We start from the raw sequence: 21,813 nt of genomic DNA on the forward strand, positions 1-21,813 counted from the left end.
TTCCTGAGACTGTTCATCCACATTAACACCAGGGCTATTGTTCCTGAGACTGTTCATTCACATCATCCGGGCTATTGTTCCTGAGACTGTTCATCCACATCAGCACCAGGACAATAGTTCCTGTGACTGTTCATCCACATCAACACCAGGGCTATAGTTCCTGAGACTGTTCATTCACATCATCAGGGCTATTGTTCCTGAGACTGTTCATTCACATTAACACCGGGGCTATTGTTCCTGAGACTGTTCATTCACATCATCAGGGCGATTGTTCCTGAGACTGTTCATCCACATCAACACCAGGGCTATTTTTCCTGAGACTGTTCATTCACATCATCAGGGCTATTGTTCCTGAGACTGTTCATCCACATCAACACCAGGGCTATTGTTCCTGAGACTGTTCATTCACATCATCAGGGCTATTGTTCCTGAGACTGCTCATTCTAATCAGCACCAGGACTGTAGTTCCTGAGACTGTTCATTCACATCATCAGGGCTATTCTTCCTGAGTATGTTCATCCACATCAACACCAGGGCTATTGTTCCTGAGACTGTTCATTCACATCATCAAGGCTATTGTTGCAGAGACTGTTCATCCACATTAACACCAGGGCTATTGTTCCAGAGACTGTTCATCCTCATCATCACCAGGGCTATTGTTCCTGTGACTGTTCATTCACATCATCAGGGCTATTGTTCCAGAGACTGTTCATCCACATTAACATCAGGGCTATTGTTCCTGAGACTATTCATTCACATTAATACCGGGGCTATTGTTCCTGTGACTGTTCATCCACATCAACACCGGGGCTATTGTTCCTGAGACTGTTCATCTGCACTAACAAGAGGGCTATTGTTCCTGAGACTGATCATCCACATTAACACTGGGTCTATAGTTCCTGAGACTGTTCATCCACATAAACACTGGGTCTATTGTTCCTGAGACTGTTCCTTCACATTACCACCATGGCTATATTTCCTGAGACTGTTCATCCACATCAACACCAGGACAATATTTCCTGTGAGAGTTCATCCACATCAACACCAGGGCTATTGTTCCTGAGACCGTTCATCCACATTAACACCAGGGCTGCTGTTCCTGAGACTGTTCATCCACATTAACACCAGGGCTATTGTTCCTGAGACTGTTGATCCACATCAGCACCAGGGCTATTGTTCTGAAGACTGTTCATTCACATTAACACCAGGGCTATTGTTTCTGAGACTGTTCATGCACATTAACACCAGGGCTAGTGTTCCTGAGACTGGTCATCCACATTAACACCAGGACAATAGTTCCTGTGACTGTTCATCCACATCATCAGGGCTATTGTTCCTGAGACTGTTCATCCACATTAACACCAGGGCTTTTGTTCCTGAGACTGTTCATTCACATCATCAGGGCTATTGTTCCTGAGACTGTTCATCCACATTAACACCAGGGCTATTGTTCCTGAGACTGTTGATCCACATCAGCACCAAGGCAATAGTTCCTGTGACTGTTCATCCACATCAACACCAGGGCTATTGTTCCTGAGACTGTTCATTCACATCATCAGGGCTATTGTTCCTGAGACTGTTCATTCACATTAACACCGGGGCTATTGTTCCTGTGACTGTTCATTCACATCATCAGGGCTATTGTTCCTGAGACTGTTCATCCACATTAACACCAGGGCTATTGTTCCTGTGACTGTTCATTCACATCATCAGGGCTAGTGTTCCTGAGACTGTTCATCCACATCAACACCAGGGCTATTGTTCCTGAGACTGTTCATTCACATCATCAGGGCTATTGTTCCTGAGACTGTTCATCCACATTAACACCAGGGCTATTGTTCCTGAGACTGCTCATCCTAATCAGCACCAGAACTGTAGTTCCAGAGACTTTTCATCCACATCAACACCAGGGCTATTGTTCCTGTGACTGTTCATTCACATCATCAGGGCTAGTGTTCCTGAGACTGTTCATCCACATCAACACCAGGGCTATTGTTCCTGAGACTTTTCATCCACATTAACACCAGGGCTATTGTTCCTGAGACTATTCATTCACATTAACACCAGGGCTATTGTTCCTGAGTCTGCTCATCCTAATCAGCACCAGAACTGTAGTTCCAGAGACTGTTCATCCACATCAACACCAGGGCTATTGTTCCTGAGACTGTTCATTCACATCATCAGGGCTATTGTTCCTGAGACTGTTCATCCACATTAACACCAGGACAATAGTTGCTGTGACTGTTCATCCACATCAACACCATGGCAATAATTCCTGTGACTGTTCATCTACACTAACAAGAGGGCTATTGTTCCTGAGACTGTTCATCCAGATTAACACTGGGTCTATAGTTCCTGAGACTGTTCATCCACATAAACACGGGGTCTATTGTTTCTGAGACTGTTCTTTCACATTACAACCAAGGCGATATTTCCTGAGACTGTTCATCCAGATTAACACCAGGGCTATTGTGCCTGAGACTATTCATTCACATCATCAGGGCTTTTGTTCCTGAGACTGTTCATCAACACCAGGGCTATTGTTCCTGAGACTGTTCATCCACATCATCAGGGCTATTGTTCCTGAGACTGTTCATCCACATGAACACCAGGGCTATTGTTCCTGAGACTATTCATTCACATTAACACCAGGGCTATTGTTCCTGAGGCTTTTCATCCACATTAACAACAGGGCTATTGTTCCTGAGACTATTCATTCACAGTAACACCAGGGCTATTGTTCGTGAGACTGCTCATCCACATTAACACCAAGACAATAGTTCCTGTGACTGTTCATCCACATCAACACCAGGGCTATTGTTCCTGAGACTGTTCATTCACATCATCAGGGCTAGTGTTCCTGAGACTGTTCATTTCCATTAACACCAGGGCTATTGTTACTGAGACTGTTCATGCACATCAACTCCCAGGCTAATGTTCCTGAGACTGTTCATCCACATCAACACCAGGGCTATTGTTCCTGAGACTGTTCATTCACATCATCAGGGCTATTGTTCCTGAGACCTTTCATTTCCATTAACACCAGGGCTATTGTTACTGAGACTGTTCATGCACATCAACTCCCAGGCTAAAGTTCCTGAGACTATTCATTCACATTAATACCGGGGCTATTGTTCCTGTGACTGTTCATCCACATCAACACCGGGGCTATTGTTCCTGAGACTGTTCATCTACAGTAACAAGAGGGCTATTGTTCCTGAGACTTTTCATCCCCATTAACACTGGGTCTATAGTTCCTGAGACTATTCATCCACATAAACACTGGGTCTATTGTTCCTGAGACTGTTCCTTCACATTACCACCATGGCTATATTTCCTGAGACTGTTCATCCACATCAACACCAGGGCTGTTGTTCCTGAGACTGTTCATCCACATCAACACCAGGGCTTTAGTTCCTGAGACTGTTCAGCCACATTAACAACAAGGCTATTGTTCCTGAGACTGTTCATTTACATTAACACAAGGGCTATTGTTCCTGTGACTGTTCATTCACATCATCAGGGCTATTGTTCCTGATACTGTTCATCCACATTAACACCAGGGCTATTGTTCCTGAGACTGTTCATCCACATTAACACCAGGCTATTGTTCCTGAGACTATTCATTCACATTAACACCAGGGCTATTGTTCCTGATCCTGTTCATGCACATCAACACCAGGGCTATTGTTCCTGACACTGTTCATCCACATTAACACTGGGGTTATTTTTTCTGACATTGTTCATCCACATCAACACCAGGGCTAATGTTCCTGAGACTGTTCATCCACATTAACACCAGGGCTATTGTTCCTGAGACTGTTCATCCACATTAACACAAGGGCTATTGTTCCTGAGACTGTTGATCCACATCAGCACCAGGGCTATTGTTCTGAAGACTGTTCATCCACATTAACACCAGGGCTAGTGTTCCTGAGACTGGTCATCCACATTAACACCAGGACAATAGTTCCTGTGACTGTTCATCCACATCATCAGGGCTATTGTTCCTGATACTGTTGATTCACATTAACACCAGGGCTATTGTTCCTGAGACTGTACATCCACATCAGCACCAGGACAATAGTTCCTGTGACTGTTCATCCACATCAACACCAGGGCTATTGTTCCTGAGACTGTTCATTCACATCATCAGGGCTATTGTTCCTGAGGCTGTTCATTCACATTAACACCGAGGCTATTGTTCCTGTGACTGTTCATTCACATCATCAGGGCTATTGTTCCTGAGACTGTTCATCCACATTAACACCAGGGCTATTGTTCCTGTGACTGTTCATTCAAATCATCAGGGCTATTGTTCCTGAGACTGTTCATCCACATCAACACCAGGGCTATTGTTCCTGAGACTGTTCATTCACATCATCAGGGTTATTGTTCCTGAGACTGTTCATCCACATTAACACCAGGGCTATTGTTCCTGAGACTGCTCATCCTAATCAGCACCAGAACTGTAGTTCCAGAGACTTTTCATCCACATTAACACCAGGGCTATTGTTCCTGAGACTATTCATTCACATTAACACCAGGGCTATTGTTCCTGAGACTGCTCATCCTAATCAGCACCAGAACTGTATTTCCAGAGATTGTTCATCCACATCATCAGGGCTATTGTTCCTGAGGATGTTCATTCACATTAACACCAGGGCTATTGTTCCTGACACTTTTCATTCACATCATCAGGGCTATTGTTCCTGAGGCTGTTCATTCACATTAACACCGGGGCTATTGTTCCTGTGACTGTTCATTCACATCATCAGGGCTATTGTTCCTGAGACTGTTCATCCACATTAACACCAGGGCTATTGTTCCTGTGACTGTTCATTCAAATCATCAGGGCTATTGTTCCTGAGACTGTTCATCCACATCAACACCAGGGCTATTGTTCCTGAGACTGTTCATTCACATCATCAGGGCTATTGTTCCTGAGACTGTTCATCCACATTAACACCAGGGCTATTGTTCCTGAGACTGCTCATCCTAATCAGCACCAGAACTGTAGTTCCAGAGACTTTTCATCCACATTAACACCAGGGCTATTGTTCCTGAGACTATTCATTCACATTAACACCAGGGCTATTGTTCCTGAGACTGCTCATCCTAATCAGCACCAGAACTGTATTTCCAGAGATTGTTCATCCACATCATCAGGGCTATTGTTCCTGAGGCTGTTCATTCACATTAACACCAGGGCTATTGTTCCTGACACTTTTCATTCACATCATCAGGGCTATTGTTCCTGAGACTGTTCATCCACATTAACACCAGGACAATAGTTCCTGTGACTGTTCATCCACATCAACACCAGGGCTATTGTTCCTGAGACTGTTCATTCACATCATCAGGGCTATTGTTCCTGAGACTGTTCATTCACATTAACACCAGGGCTATTGTTCCTGAGACTGTTCATGCACATCAACTCCCAGGCTAATGTTCCTGAGACTGTTCATTCACATTAACACCGGGGCTATTGTTCCTGAGACTGTTCATGCACATCAACTTCCAGGCTAATGTTCCTGAGACTATTCATTCACATTAATACCGGGGCTATTGTTCCTGTGACTGTTCATCCACATCAACACCGGGGCTATTGTTCCTGAGACTGCTCATCCACATCAACAGCATGGCAATAATTCCTGTGACTGTTCATCTACACTAACAAGAGGGCTATTGTTCCTGAGACTGTTCATCCAGATTAACACTGGGTCTATAGTTCCTGAGACTGTTCATCCACATAAACACGGGGTCTATTGTTTCTGAGACTGTTCTTTCACATTACAACCATGGCGATATTTCCTGAGACTGTTCATCCACATTAACACCAGGGCTATTGTGCCTGAGACTATTCATTCACATCATCAGGGCTTTTGTTCCTGAGACTGTTCATCCACATTAACACCAGGGCTATTGTTCCTGTGACTGTTCATTCACATCATCAGGGCTATTGTTCCTGAGACTGTTCATCCACATTAACACCAGGGCTATTGTTCCTGTGACTGTTCATTCAAATCATCAGGGCTATTGTTCCTGAGACTGTTCATCCACATCAACACCAGGGCTATTGTTCCTGAGACTGTTCATTCACATCATCAGGGCTATTGTTCCTGAGACTGTTCATCCACATTAACACCAGGGCTATTGTTCCTGAGACTGCTCATCCTAATCAGCACCAGAACTGTAGTTCCAGAGACTTTTCATCCACATTAACACCAGGGCTATTGTTCCTGAGACTATTCATTCACATTAACACCAGGGCTATTGTTCCTGAGACTGCTCATCCTAATCAGCACCAGAACTGTAGTTCCAGAGACTGTTCATCCACATCATCAGGGCTATTGTTCCTGAGGCTGTTCATTCACATTAACACCAGGGCTATTGTTCCTGAGACTGTTCATGCACATCAACTCCCAGGCTAATGTTCCTGAGACTGTTCATTCACATTAACACCGGGGCAATTGTTCCTGAGACTGTTCATGCACATCAACTCCCAGGCTAATGTTCCTGTGACTGTTCATTCACATCATCAGGGCTAGTGTTCCTGAGACTGTTCATCCACATCAACACCAGGGCTATTGTTCCTGAGACTGTTCATTCACATCATCAGGGCTATTGTTCCTGAGACTGTTCATCCACATTAACACCAGGGCTATTGTTCCTGAGACTGCTCATCCTAATCAGCACCAGAACTGTAGTTCCAGAGACTTTTCATCCACATCAACACCAGGGCTATTGTTCCTGAGACTTTTCATCCACATTAACACCAGGGCTATTGTTCCTGAGACTATTCATTCACATTAACACCAGGGCTATTGTTCCTGAGTCTGCTCATCCTAATCAGCACCAGAACTGTAGTTCCAGAGACTGTTCATCCACATCAACACCAGGGCTATTGTTCCTGAGACTGTTCATTCACATCATCAGGGCTATTGTTCCTGAGACTGTTCATCCACATTAACACCAGGACAATAGTTGCTGTGACTGTTCATCCACATCAACACCATGGCAATAATTCCTGTGACTGTTCATCTACACTAACAAGAGGGCTATTGTTCCTGAGACTGTTCATCCAGATTAACACTGGGTCTATAGTTCCTGAGACTGTTCATCCACATAAACACGGGGTCTATTGTTTCTGAGACTGTTCTTTCACATTACAACCAAGGCGATATTTCCTGAGACTGTTCATCCAGATTAACACCAGGGCTATTGTGCCTGAGACTATTCATTCACATCATCAGGGCTTTTGTTCCTGAGACTGTTCATCAACACCAGGGCTATTGTTCCTGAGACTGTTCATCCACATCATCAGGGCTATTGTTCCTGAGACTGTTCATCCACATGAACACCAGGGCTATTGTTCCTGAGACTATTCATTCACATTAACACCAGGGCTATTGTTCCTGAGGCTTTTCATCCACATTAACAACAGGGCTATTGTTCCTGAGACTATTCATTCACAGTAACACCAGGGCTATTGTTCGTGAGACTGCTCATCCACATTAACACCAGGACAATAGTTCCTGTGACTGTTCATCCACATCAACACCAGGGCTATTGTTCCTGAGACTGTTCATTCGCATCATCAGGGCTAGTGTTCCTGAGACTGTTCATTTCCATTAACACCAGGGCTATTGTTACTGAGACTGTTCATGCACATCAACTCCCAGGCTAATGTTCCTGAGACTGTTCATCCACATCAACACCAGGGCTATTGTTCCTGAGACTGTTCATTCACATCATCAGGGCTATTGTTCCTGAGACTGTTCATTTCCATTAACACCAGGGCTATTGTTACTGAGACTGTTCATGCACATCAACTCCCAGGCTAAAGTTCCTGAGATTATTCATTCACATTAATACCGGGGCTATTGTTCCTGTGACTGTTCATCCACATCAACACCGGGGCTATTGTTCCTGAGACTGTTCATCTACAGTAACAAGAGGGCTATTGTTCCTGAGACTTTTCATCCCCATTAACACTGGGTCTATAGTTCCTGAGACTATTCATCCACATAAACACTGGGTCTATTGTTCCTGAGACTGTTCCTTCACATTACCACCATGGCTATATTTCCTGAGACTGTTCATCCACATCAACACCAGGGCTGTTGTTCCTGAGACTGTTCATCCACATCAACACCAGGGCTTTAGTTCCTGAGACTGTTCATCCACATTAACAACAAGGCTATTGTTCCTGAGACTGTTCATTTACATTAACACCAGGGCTATTGTTCCTGTGACTGTTCATTCACATCATCAGGGCTATTGTTCCTGATACTGTTCATCCACATTAACACCAGGGCTATTGTTCCTGAGACTGTTCATCCACATTAACACCAGGCTATTGTTCCTGAGACTATTCATTCACATTAACACCAGGGCTATTGTTCCTGATCCTGTTCATGCACATCAACACCAGGGCTATTGTTCCTGACACTGTTCATCCAGATTAACACGGGGGCTATAGTTCCTGAGACTGTTCATCCACATTAACACTGGGGTTATTTTTTCTTACATTGTTCATCCACATCAACACCAGGGCTAATGTTCCTGAGACTGTTCATCCACATTAACACCAGGGCTATTGTTCCTGAGACTGTTCATCCACATTAACACAAGGGCTATTGTTCCTGAGACTGTTGATCCACATCAGCACCAGGGCTATTGTTCTGAAGACTGTTCATCCACATTAACACCAGGGCTAGTGTTCCTGAGACTGGTCATCCACATTAACACCAGGACAATAGTTCCTGTGACTGTTCATCCACATCATCAGGGCTATTGTTCCTGATACTGTTCATCCACATTAACACCAGGGCTTTTGTTCCTGAGACTGTTGATTCACATTAACACCAGGGCTATTGTTCCTGAGACTGTACATCCACATCAGCACCAGGACAATAGTTCCTGTGACTGTTCATCCACATCAACACCAGGGCTATTGTTCCTGAGACTGTTCATTCACATCATCAGGGCTATTGTTCCTGAGGCTGTTCATTCACATTAACACCGAGGCTATTGTTCCTGTGACTGTTCATTCACATCATCAGGGCTATTGTTCCTGAGACTGTTCATCCACATTAACACCAGGGCTATTGTTCCTGTGACTGTTCATTCAAATCATCAGGGCTATTGTTCCTGAGACTGTTCATCCACATCAACACCAGGGCTATTGTTCCTGAGACTGTTCATTCACATCATCAGGGCTATTGTTCCTGAGACTGTTCATCCACATTAACACCAGGGCTATTGTTCCTGAGACTGCTCATCCTAATCAGCACCAGAACTGTAGTTCCAGAGATTGTTCATCCACATCATCAGGGCTATTGTTCCTGAGGCTGTTCATTCACATTAACACCAGGGCTATTGTTCCTGACACTTTTCATTCACATCATCAGGGCTATTGTTCCTGAGGCTGTTCATTCACATTAACACCGGGGCTATTGTTCCTGTGACTGTTCATTCACATCATCAGGGCTATTGTTCCTGAGACTGTTCATCCACATTAACACCAGGGCTATTGTTCCTGTGACTGTTCATTCAAATCATCAGGGCTATTGTTCCTGAGACTGTTCATCCACATCAACACCAGGGCTATTGTTCCTGAGACTGTTCATTCACATCATCAGGGCTATTGTTCCTGAGACTGTTCATCCACATTAACACCAGGGCTATTGTTCCTGAGACTGCTCATCCTAATCAGCACCAGAACTGTAGTTCCAGAGACTTTTCATCCACATTAACACCAGGGCTATTGTTCCTGAGACTATTCATTCACATTAACACCAGGGCTATTGTTCCTGAGACTGCTCATCCTAATCAGCACCAGAACTGTATTTCCAGAGATTGTTCATCCACATCATCAGGGCTATTGTTCCTGAGGCTGTTCATTCACATTAACACCAGGGCTATTGTTCCTGACACTTTTCATTCACATCATCAGGGCTATTGTTCCTGAGACTGTTCATCCACATTAACACCAGGACAATAGTTCCTGTGACTGTTCATCCACATCAACACCAGGGCTATTGTTCCTGAGACTGTTCATTCACATCATCAGGGCTATTGTTCCTGAGACTGTTCATTCACATTAACACCAGGGCTATTGTTCCTGAGACTGTTCATGCACATCAACTCCCAGGCTAATGTTCCTGAGACTGTTCATTCACATTAACACCGGGGCTATTGTTCCTGAGACTGTTCATGCACATCAACTTCCAGGCTAATGTTCCTGAGACTATTCATTCACATTAATACCGGGGCTATTGTTCCTGTGACTGTTCATCCACATCAACACCAGGGCTATTGTTCCTGAGACTGCCCATCCACATCAACAGCATGGCAATAATTCCTGTGACTATTCATCTACACTAACAAGAGGGCTATTGTTCCTGAGACTGTTCATCCAGATTAACACTGGGTCTATAGTTCCTGAGACTGTTCATCCACATAAACACGGGGTCTATTGTTTCTGAGACTGTTCTTTCACATTACAACCATGGCGATATTTCCTGAGACTGTTCATCCACATTAACACCAGGGCTATTGTGCCTGAGACTATTCATTCACATCATCAGGGCTTTTGTTCCTGAGACTGTTCATCCACATTAACACCAGGGCTATTGTTCCTGTGACTGTTCATTCACATCATCAGGGCTATTGTTCCTGAGACTGTTCATCCACATTAACACCAGGGCTATTGTTCCTGTGACTGTTCATTCAAATCATCAGGGCTATTGTTCCTGAGACTGTTCATCCACATCAACACCAGGGCTATTGTTCCTGAGACTGTTCATTCACATCATCAGGGCTATTGTTCCTGAGACTGTTCATCCACATTAACACCAGGGCTATTGTTCCTGAGACTGCTCATCCTAATCAGCACCAGAACTGTAGTTCCAGAGACTTTTCATCCACATTAACACCAGGGCTATTGTTCCTGAGACTATTCATTCACATTAACACCAGGGCTATTGTTCCTGAGACTGCTCATCCTAATCAGCACCAGAACTGTAGTTCCAGAGACTGTTCATCCACATCATCAGGGCTATTGTTCCTGAGGCTGTTCATTCACATTAACACCAGGGCTATTGTTCCTGAGACTGTTCATGCACATCAACTCCCAGGCTAATGTTCCTGAGACTGTTCATTCACATTAACACCGGGGCTATTGTTCCTGAGACTGTTCATGCACATCAACTCGCAGGCTAATGTTCCTGAGACTGTTCATTCACATTAATACCGGGGCTATTGTTCCTGTGACTGTTCATCCACATCAACACCGGGGCTATTGTTCCTGAGACTGCTCATACACATCAACACCATGGCAATAATTCCTGTGACTGTTCATCTACACTAACAAGAGGGCTATTGTTCCTGAAACTGTTCATCCAGATTAACACTGGGTCTATAGTTCCTGAGACTGTTCATCCACATAAACACGGGGTCTATTGTTTCTGAGACTGTTCTTTCACATTACAACCATGGCGATATTTCATGAGACTGTTCATCCAGATTAACACCAGGGCTATTGTGCCTGAGACTATTCATTCACATCATCAGGGCTTTTGTTCCTGAGACTGTTCATCCACATTAACACCAGGGCCATTGTTCCTGTGACTGTTCATTCACATCATCAGGGCTATTGTTCCTGAGACTGTTCATCCACATCAACACCAGGGCTATTGTTCCTGAGACTGTTCATTCACATCATCAGGGCTATTGTTCCTGAGACTGTTCATTCACATTAACACCAGGGCTATTGTTCCTGAGACTGCTCATCCTAATCAGCACCAGAACAGTAGTTCCAGAAGCTTTTCATCCACATTAACACCAGGGCGATTATTCCTGAGACTATTCATTCACATTAACACCAGGGCTATTGTTCTTGAGACTGTTCATGCACATCAACTCCCAGGCTAATGTTCCTGAGACTGTTCATTCACATTAACACCGGGGCTATTGTTCCTGAGACTGTTCATGCACATCAACTACCAGGCTAATGTTCCTGAGACTGTTCATTCACATTAATACCGGGGCTATTGTTCCTGTGACTGTTCATCCACATTAACACCGGGGCTATTGTTCCTGAGACTGTTCATGCACATCAACTCCCAGGCTAATGTTCCTGAGACTGTTCATTCACATTAATACCGGGGCTATTGTTCCTGAGACTGTTCATCCACATTAACACCGGTGCTAGTGTTCCTGAGACTGTTCATTCACATCATCAGGGCTATTGTTCCTGAGACTGTTCGTCCACATTAACACCAGGACAATAGTTCCTGTGACTGTTCATCCACATCATCAGGTCTATTGTTCCTGAGACTGTTCATCCACATCTACACCGGGGCTATTGCTCCTGAGACTGCTCATCCACATCAACACCATGGCAATAATTCCTGTGATTGTTCATCTACACTAACAAGAGGGCTTTTGTTCCTGAGACTGTTCATCCAGATTAACACTGGGTCTATAGTTCCTGAGACTGTTCATCCACATAAACACGGGATCTATTGTTTCTGAGACTGTTCTTTCACATTACAACCATGGCGATATTTCCTGAGACTGTTCATCCAGATTAACACCAGGGCTATTGTGCCTGAGACTATTCATTCACATCATCAGGGCTTTTGTTCCTGAGACTGTTCATCCACATTAACACCAGGGCTATTGTTCCTTTTGACTGTTCATTCACATCATCAGGGCTATTGTTCCTGAGACTGTTCATCCACATCAACACCAGGGCTATTGTTCCTGAGACTGTTCATTCACATCATCAGGGCTATTGTTCCTGAGACTGTTCATCCACATTAACACCAGGGCTATTGTTCCTGAGACTGCTCATCCTAATCAGCACCAGAACAGTAGTTCCAGAGGCTTTTCATCCACATTAACACCAGGGCTATTGTTCCTGAGTCTATTCATTCACATTAACACCAGGGCTATTGTTCCTGAGACTGCTCATCCACATTAACACCAGGACAATAGCTCCTGTGACTGTTCAACCACATCAACACCACGGCTATTGTTCCTGAGACTGTTCATTCACATCATCAGGGCTATTGTTCCTGAGACTGTTCATTTCCATTAACACCAGGGCTATTGTTCCTGAGACTGTTCATGCACATCAACTCCCAGGCTAATGTTCCTGAGACTGTTCATTCACATTAACACCGGGGCTATTTTTCCTGTGACTGTTCATGCACATCAACTACCAGGCTAATGTTCCTGAGACTGTTCATTCACATTAATACCGGGGCTATTGTTCCTGTGACTGTTCATCCACATTAACACCGGGGCTATTGTTCCTGAGACTGTTCATGCACATCAACTCCCAGGCTAATGTTCCTGAGACTGTTCATTCACATTAATACCGGGGCTATTGTTCCCGAGACTGTTCATCCACATTAACACCAGGTCTAGTGTTCCTGAGACTGTTCATTCACATCATCAGGGCTATTGTTCCTGAGACTGTTCATCCACATTAACACCAGGACAATAGTTCCTGTGACTGTTCAGCCACATCATCAGGGCTATTGTTCCTGAGACTGTTCATTCACATTAACACCAGGGCTATTGTTCCTGAGACTGTTCATTCACATCATCAGGGCTATTGTTCCTGAGACTGTTCATCCACATTAACACCAGGGCTAGTGTTCCTGAGACTGTTCATTCACATTAACACCAGGGCTATTGTTCCTGAGACTGTTCATTCACATCATCAGGGCTATTGTTCCTGAGACTGTTCATCCACATTTACACCAGGGCTATTGTTCCTGAGACTGTTCATTCACATCATCCGGGCTATTGTTCCTGAGACTGTTCATCCACATTAACACCAGGGCTATTGTTCCTGAGACTGTTCATCCACATTTACACCAGGGCTATTGTTCCTGAGACTGTTCATTCACATCATCCGGGCTATTGTTCCTGAGACTGTTCATCCACATTAACACCAGGGCTATTGTTCCTGAGACTGCTCATCCTAATCAGCAACAGAACTGTAGTTCCAGAGACTTTTCATCCACATTAACACCAGGGCTATTGTTCCTGAGACTTTTCATCCACATTAACACCAGGGCTATTGTTCCTGAGACTATTCATTCACATTAACACCAGGGCTATTGTTCCTGAGTCTGCTCATCCTAATCAGCACCAGAACTGTAGTTCCAGAGACTGTTCATCCGCATCAACACCAGGGCTATTGTTCCTGAGACTGTTCATTCACATCATCAGGGCTATTGTTCCAGAGACTGTTCATCCACATTAACACCAGGACAATATTTCCTGTGACTGTTCATCCACATCAACACCAGGGCTATTGTTCCTGAGACTGTTCACTCACATCATCAGGGCTATTGTTCCTGAAACTGTTCATTCTCATTCACACCAGGGCTATTGTTCCTGAGACTGTTCATGCACATCAACTCCCAGGCTAATGTTCCTGAGACTGTTCATTCACATTCACACCGGGGCTATTGTTCCTGAGACTGTTCATGCACATCAACTCCCAGGCTAATGCTCCTGAGACTGTTCATTCACATTAATACCGGGGCTATTGTTCCTGTGACTGTTCATCCACATCAACACCGGGGCTATTGTTCCTGAGACTGCTCATCCACATCAACACCATGGCAATAATTCCTGTGACTGTTCATCTACACTAACAAGAGGGCTATTGTTCCTGAGACTATTCATCCAGATTAACACTGGGTCTATAGTTCCTGAGACTGTTCATCCACATAAACACGGGGTATATTGTTTCTGAGACTGTTCTTTCACATTACAACCATGGCTATATTTCCTGAGACTGTTCATCAAGATTAACACCAGGGCTATTGTTCCTGAGACTATTCATTCACATCATCAGGGCTATTGTTCCTGAGACTGTTCATCCACATCAACACCAGGGCTATTGTTCCTGAGACTGTTCATTCACATCATCAGGGCTATTGTTCCTGAGACTGCTCATCCTAATCAGCACCAGAACTGTAGTTCCAGAGACTTTTCATCCACATTAACACCAGGGCTATTGTTCCTGAGACTATTCATTCACATTAACACCAGGGCTATTGTTCCTGAGACTGCTCATCCTAATCAGCACCAGAACTGTAGTTCCAGAGATTTTCATCCACATTAACACCAGGGCTATTGTTCCTGAGACTATTCATTCACATTAACACCAGGGCTATTGTTCCTGAGACTGTTCATTCACATCATCAGGGCTATTGTTCCTGAGACTGCTCATCCTAATCAGCATCAGAACTGTAGTTCCAGAGACTTTTCATCCACATCAACACCAGGGCTATTGTTCCTGAGACTGCTCATCCTAATCTGCACCAGAACTGTAGTTCCAGAGACTGTTCATCCACATCAACACCAGGGCTATTGTTCCTGAGACTATTCATTCACATTAACACCAGGGCTATTGTTCCTGAGACTGTTCACTCACATCATCAGGGCTATTGTTCCTGAGACTGTTCATTCACATTAACACCAGGGCTATTGTTCCTGAGACTGTTCATGCACATCAACTCCCAGGCTAATGTTCCTGAGACTGTTCATTCACATTAACACCGGGGCTATTGTTCCTGAGACTGTTCATGCACATCAACTCCCAGGCTAATTTTCCCGAGACTGTTCATTCACATTAATACCGGGGCTATTGTTCCTGTGACTGTTCATCCACATCAACACCGGGGCTATTGTTCCTGAGACTGCTCATCCACATCAACACCATGGCAATAGTTCCTGAGACTGTTCATCTACACTAACAAGAGGGCTATTGTTCCTGAGACTGTTCATCCAGATTAACACTGGGTCTATAGTTCCTGAGACTGTTCATCCACATAAACACGGGGTCTATTGTTTCTAAGACTGTTCTTTCACATTACAAACATGGCTATATTTCCTGACACTGTTCATCCAGATTAACACCAGGGCTATTGTTCCTGAGACTGTTCATTCACAATAACACCAGGGCTAGTGTTCCTGAGACTGGTCATCCACATTAACACCAGGACAATAGTTCCTGTGAATGTTCATCCACATCATCAGGGTTATTGTTCCTGAGACTGTTCATCCACATTAACACCAGGGCTAGTGTTCCTGAGACTGTTCATTCACATCATCAGGGCTATTGTTCCTGAGACTGTTCATCCACATTAACACCAGGACAATAGTTCCTATGACTGTTCATCCACATCATCAGGGCTTTTGTTCCTGAGACTGTTCATCCACATTAACACCAGGGCTATTCTTCCTGAGACTGTTCATTCACATCATCAGGGCTATTGTTCCTGAGACTGTTCATCCACATTAACACCAGGACAATAGTTCCTGTGACTGTTCATTCACATCAACACCAGGGCTATTGTTCCTGAGACTGTTCATTCACATCATCAGGGCTATTGTTCCTGAGACTGTTCATTCACATTAATACCAGGGCTAAGGTTCCTGAGACTGTTCATTCACATTAACACCGGGGCTATTGTTCCTGAGACTGTTCATGCACATCAACTCCCAGGCTAATGTTCCTGAGACTGTTCATTCACATTAATACCGGGGCTATTGTTCCTGAGACTGTTCATCCACATCAACACCCGGGCTATTGTTCCTGAGACTACTCATCCACATCAACACCATGGCAATAATTCCTGTGACTGTTCATCTACACTAACAAGAGGGCTATTGTTCCTGAGACTGTTCATCCAGATTAACACTTGGTCTGTAGTTCCTGAGACTGTTCATCCACATAAACACGGGGTCTATTATTTCTGAGACTGTTCTTTCACATTACAACCATGGCGATATTTCCTGATACTTTTCATCCAGATTAACACCAGGGCTATTGTACCTGAGACTATTCATTCACATCATCAGGGCTTTTGTTCCTGAGACTGTTCATCCACATTAACACCAGGGCTATTGTCCCTGTGACTGTTCATTCACATCATCAGGGCTATTGTTCCTGAGACTGTTCATCCACATCAACACCAGGGCTATTGTTCCTGAGACTGTTCATTCACATCATCAGGGCTATTGTTCCTGAGACTGTTCATCCACATTAACACCAGGGCTATTGTTCCTGAGACTGCTCATCCTAATCAGCACCAGAACTGTAGTTCCAGAGCCTTTTCATCAACATTAACACCAGGGCTATTGCTCCTGAGACTATTCATTCACATTAACACCAGAGCTATTGTTCCTGAGACTGTTCATTCACATCATCAGGGCTATTGTTCCTGAGACTGTTCATCCACATTAACACCAGGGCTATTGTTCCTGAGACTGTTAATCCACATCAGCACAAGGACAATAGTTCCTGTGACTGTTCATCCAAATCAACACCAGGGCTATTGTTCCTGAGACTGTTCATTCACATCATCAGGGCTATTGTTCCTGAGACTGTTCATTCACATTAACACCGGGGCTATTGTTCCTGAGACTGTTCATCCACACTAACACCAGGGCTATTGTTCCTGAGACTGTTCATCCACATCAACACCAGGGCTATTGTTCCTGAGACTGTTCATTCACATCATCAGGGCTATTGTTCTGAAGACTGTTCATTCACATCATCAAGGCTCTTGTTCCTGAGACTGTTCATCCACATTAACACCATGGCTAGTGTTCCTGAGACTGGTCATTAACATTAACACCAGGACAATAGTTCCTGTGACTGTTCATCCACATCATCAGGGCTATTGTTCCTGAGACTGTTCAGCCACATTAACACCAGGGCTATTGTTCCTGAGACTGCTCATCCTAATCAGCACCAGAACTGTAGTTCCTGATGCTTTTCATCCACATTAACACCAGGGCTATTGTTCCTGAGACTATTCATTCACATTAACACCAGGGTTATTGCTCCTGAGACTGCTCATCCACATTAACACCAGTACAATAGTTCCTGTGACTGTTCATCCACATCAACACCAGGGCTATTGTTCCTGAGACTGTTCATTCACATCATCAGGGCTATTGTTCCTGAGACTGTTCATTTCCATTAACACCAGGGCTATTGATCCTGAGACTGTTCATGCACATCAACTCCCAGGCTAATGTTCCTGAGACTGTTCATCCACATCAACACCAGGGCTATTGTTCCTGAGACTGTTCATTCACATCATCAGGGCTATTGTTCCTGAGACTGCTCATCCTAATCAGCACCAGGACTGTAGTTCCTGAGACTGTTCATTCACATCATCAGGGCTATTGTTCCTGAGACTGTTCATCCACATTAACACCAGGGCTATTTTTCCTGAGACTGTTCATCCACATTAACACCAGGGCTATTGTTCCTGAGACTGTTGATCCACATCAGCACCAGGGCTATTGTTCTGAAGACTGTTCATTCACATCATCAAGGCTATTGTTCCTGAGACTGTTCATCCACATTAACACCAGGGCTAGTGTTCCTGAGACTGGTCATCCACATTAACACCAGGACAATAGTTCCTGTGACTGTTCATCCACATCATCAGGGCTATTGTTCCTGATACTGTTCATCCACATTAACACCAGGGCTTTTGTTCCTGAGACTGTTCATTCACATCATCAGGGCTATTGTTCCTGAGACTGTTGATCCACATTAACACCAGGGCTATTGTTCCTGAGACTGTTCATCCACATCAGCACCAGGACAATAGTTCCCGTGACTGTTCATCCACATCAACACCAGGGCTATTGTTCCTGAGACTGTTCATTCACATCATCAGGGCTATTGTTCCTGAGGCTGTTCATTCACATTAACACCGGGGCTATTGTTCCTGTGACTGTTCATTCACATCATCAGGACTATTGTTCCTGAGACTGTTCATCCACATTAACACCAGGGCTATTGTTCCTGTGACTGTTCATTCACATCATCAGGGCTATTGTTCCTGAGACTGTTCATCCACATCAACACCAGGGCTATTGTTCCTGAGACTGTTCATTCACATCATCAGGGCTATTGTTCCTGAGACTGTTCATCCACATTAACACCATGGCTATTGTTCCAGAGACTTTTCATCCACATTAACACCAGGGCTATTGTTCCTGAGACTGCTCATTCTAATCAGCACCAGAACTGTAGTTCCAGAGACTGTTCATCCACATCAACACCAGGGCTATTGTTCCTGAGACTGTTCATTCACATCATCAGGGCTATTGTTCCTGAAACTGTTCATTCACATTAACACCAGGGCTATTGTTCCTGAGACTGTTCATGCACATCACCTCCCAGGCTAATGTTCCTGAGACTGTTCATTCACATTAACACCGGGGCTATTGTTCCTGAGACTGTTCATGCACATCAACTCCCAGGCTAATGTTCCTGAGACTGTTCATTCACATTAATACCGGGGCTATTGTTCCTGTGACTGTTCATCCACATCAACACCGGGGCTATTGTTCCTGTGACTGCTCATCCACATCAACACCATGGCAATAATTCCTGTGACTGTTCATCTACACCAGCAAGAGGGCTATTGTTCCTGAGACTGTTCATCCAGATTAACACTGGGTCTATAGTTCCTGAGACTGTTCATCCACATAAACACGGGGTCTACTGTTTCTGAGACTGTTCTTTCACATTACAACCATGGCGATATTTCCTGAGACTGTTCATCCAGATTAACACCAGGGCTATTGTGCCTGAGACTATTCATTCACATCATCAGGGCTTTTGTTCCTGAGACTGTTCATCCACATTAACACCAGGGCTATTGTTCCTGTGACTGTTCATTCACATTATCAGGGCTATTGTTCCTGAGACTGTTCATCCACATCAACACCAGGGCTATTGTTCCTGAGACTGTTCATTCACATCATCAGGGCTATTGTTCCTGAGACTGTTCAGCCACATTAACACCAGGGCTATTGTTCCTGAGACTGCTGATCCTAATCAGCACCAGAACTGTAGTTCCTGATGCTTTTCATCCACATTAACACCAGGGCTATTGTTCCTGAGACTATTCATTCACATTAACACCAGGGCTATTGTTCCTGAGACTGTTCATTCACATCATCAGGGCTATTGTTCCTGAGACTGTTCAGCCACATTAACACCAGGGCGATTGTTCCTGAGACTGCTCATCCTAATCAGCACCAGAACAGTAGTTCCTGATGCTTTTCATCCACATTAAAACCAGGGCTATTGTTCCTGAGACTATTCATTCACATTAACACCAGGGCTATTGTTCCTGACACTGCTCATCCACATTAACACCAGGACAATAGTTCCTGTGACTGTTCATCCACATCAACACCAGGGCTATTGTTCCTGAGACTGTTCATTCACATCATCAGGGCTATTGTTCCTGAGACTGTTCATTTCAATTAACACCAGGGCTATTGATCCTGAGACTGTTCATGCACATCAACTCCCAGGCTAATGTTCCTGAGACTGTTCATCGACATTAACACCAGGGCTATTGTTCCTGAGACTGTTCATTCACATCATCAGGGCTATTGTTCCTGAGACTGTTCAGCCACATTAACACCAGGGCTATTGTTCCTGAGACTGTTCATTCACATCTTCAGGGCTATTGTTCCTGAGACTGTTCATTTCCATTAACACCAGGGCTATTGTTCCTGAGACTGTTCATGCACATCACCTCCCAGGCTAATGTTCCTGAGACTGTTCATTCACATTAACACCGGGGCTATTGTTCCTGAGACTGTTCATGCACATCAACTCCCAGGCTAATGTTCCTGAGACTGTTCATTCACATTAATACCGGGGCTATTGTTCCTGTGACTGTTCATCCACATCAACACCGGGGCTATTGTTCCTGTGACTGCTCATCCACATCAACACCATGGCAATAATTCCTGTGACTGTTCATCTACACCAGCAAGAGGGCTATTGTTCCTGAGACTGTTCATCCAGATTAACACTGGGTCTATAGTTCCTGAGACTGTTCATCCACATAAACACGGGGTCTACTGTTTCTGAGACTGTTCTTTCACATTACAACCATGGCGATATTTCCTGAGACTGTTCATCCAGATTAACACCAGGGCTATTGTGCCTGAGACTATTCATTCACATCATCAGGGCTTTTGTTCCTGAGACTGTTCATCCACATTAACACCAGGGCTATTGTTCCTGAGACAGCTCATTCACATCATCAGGGCTATTGTTCCTGAGACTGTTCATCCACATCAACACCAGGGCTATTGTTCCTGAGACTGTTCATTCACATCATCAGGGCTATTGTTCCTGAGACTGTTCAGCCACATTAACACCAGGGCTATTGTTCCTGAGACTGCTGATCCTAATCAGCACCAGAACTGTAGTTCCTGATGCTTTTCATCCACATTAACACCAGGGCTATTGTTCCTGAGACTATTCATTCACATTAACACCAGGGCTATTGTTCCTGAGACTGTTCATTCACATCATCAGGGCTATTGTTCCTGAGACTGTTCAGCCACATTAACACCAGGGCTATTGTTCCTGAGACTGCTCATCCTAATCAGCACCAGAACTGTAGTTCCTGATGCTTTTCATCCACATTAACACCAGGGCTATTGTTCCTGAGACTATTCATTCACATTAACACCAGGGCTATTGTTCCTGACACTGCTCATCCACATTAACACCAGGATAATAGTTCCTGTGACTGTTCATCCACATCAACACCAGGGCTATTGTTCCTGAGACTGTTCATTTCAATTAACACCAGGGCTATTGATCCTGAGACTGTTCATGCACATCAACTCCCAGGCTAATGTTCCTGAGACTGTTCATCCACATTAACACCAGGGCTATTGTTCCTGAGACTGTTCATTTCAATTAACACC

Source organism: Heterodontus francisci, chromosome 20 (assembly GCF_036365525.1).
Source record: "Heterodontus francisci isolate sHetFra1 chromosome 20, sHetFra1.hap1, whole genome shotgun sequence".
Classification (NCBI taxonomy): domain Eukaryota; kingdom Metazoa; phylum Chordata; class Chondrichthyes; order Heterodontiformes; family Heterodontidae; genus Heterodontus; species Heterodontus francisci.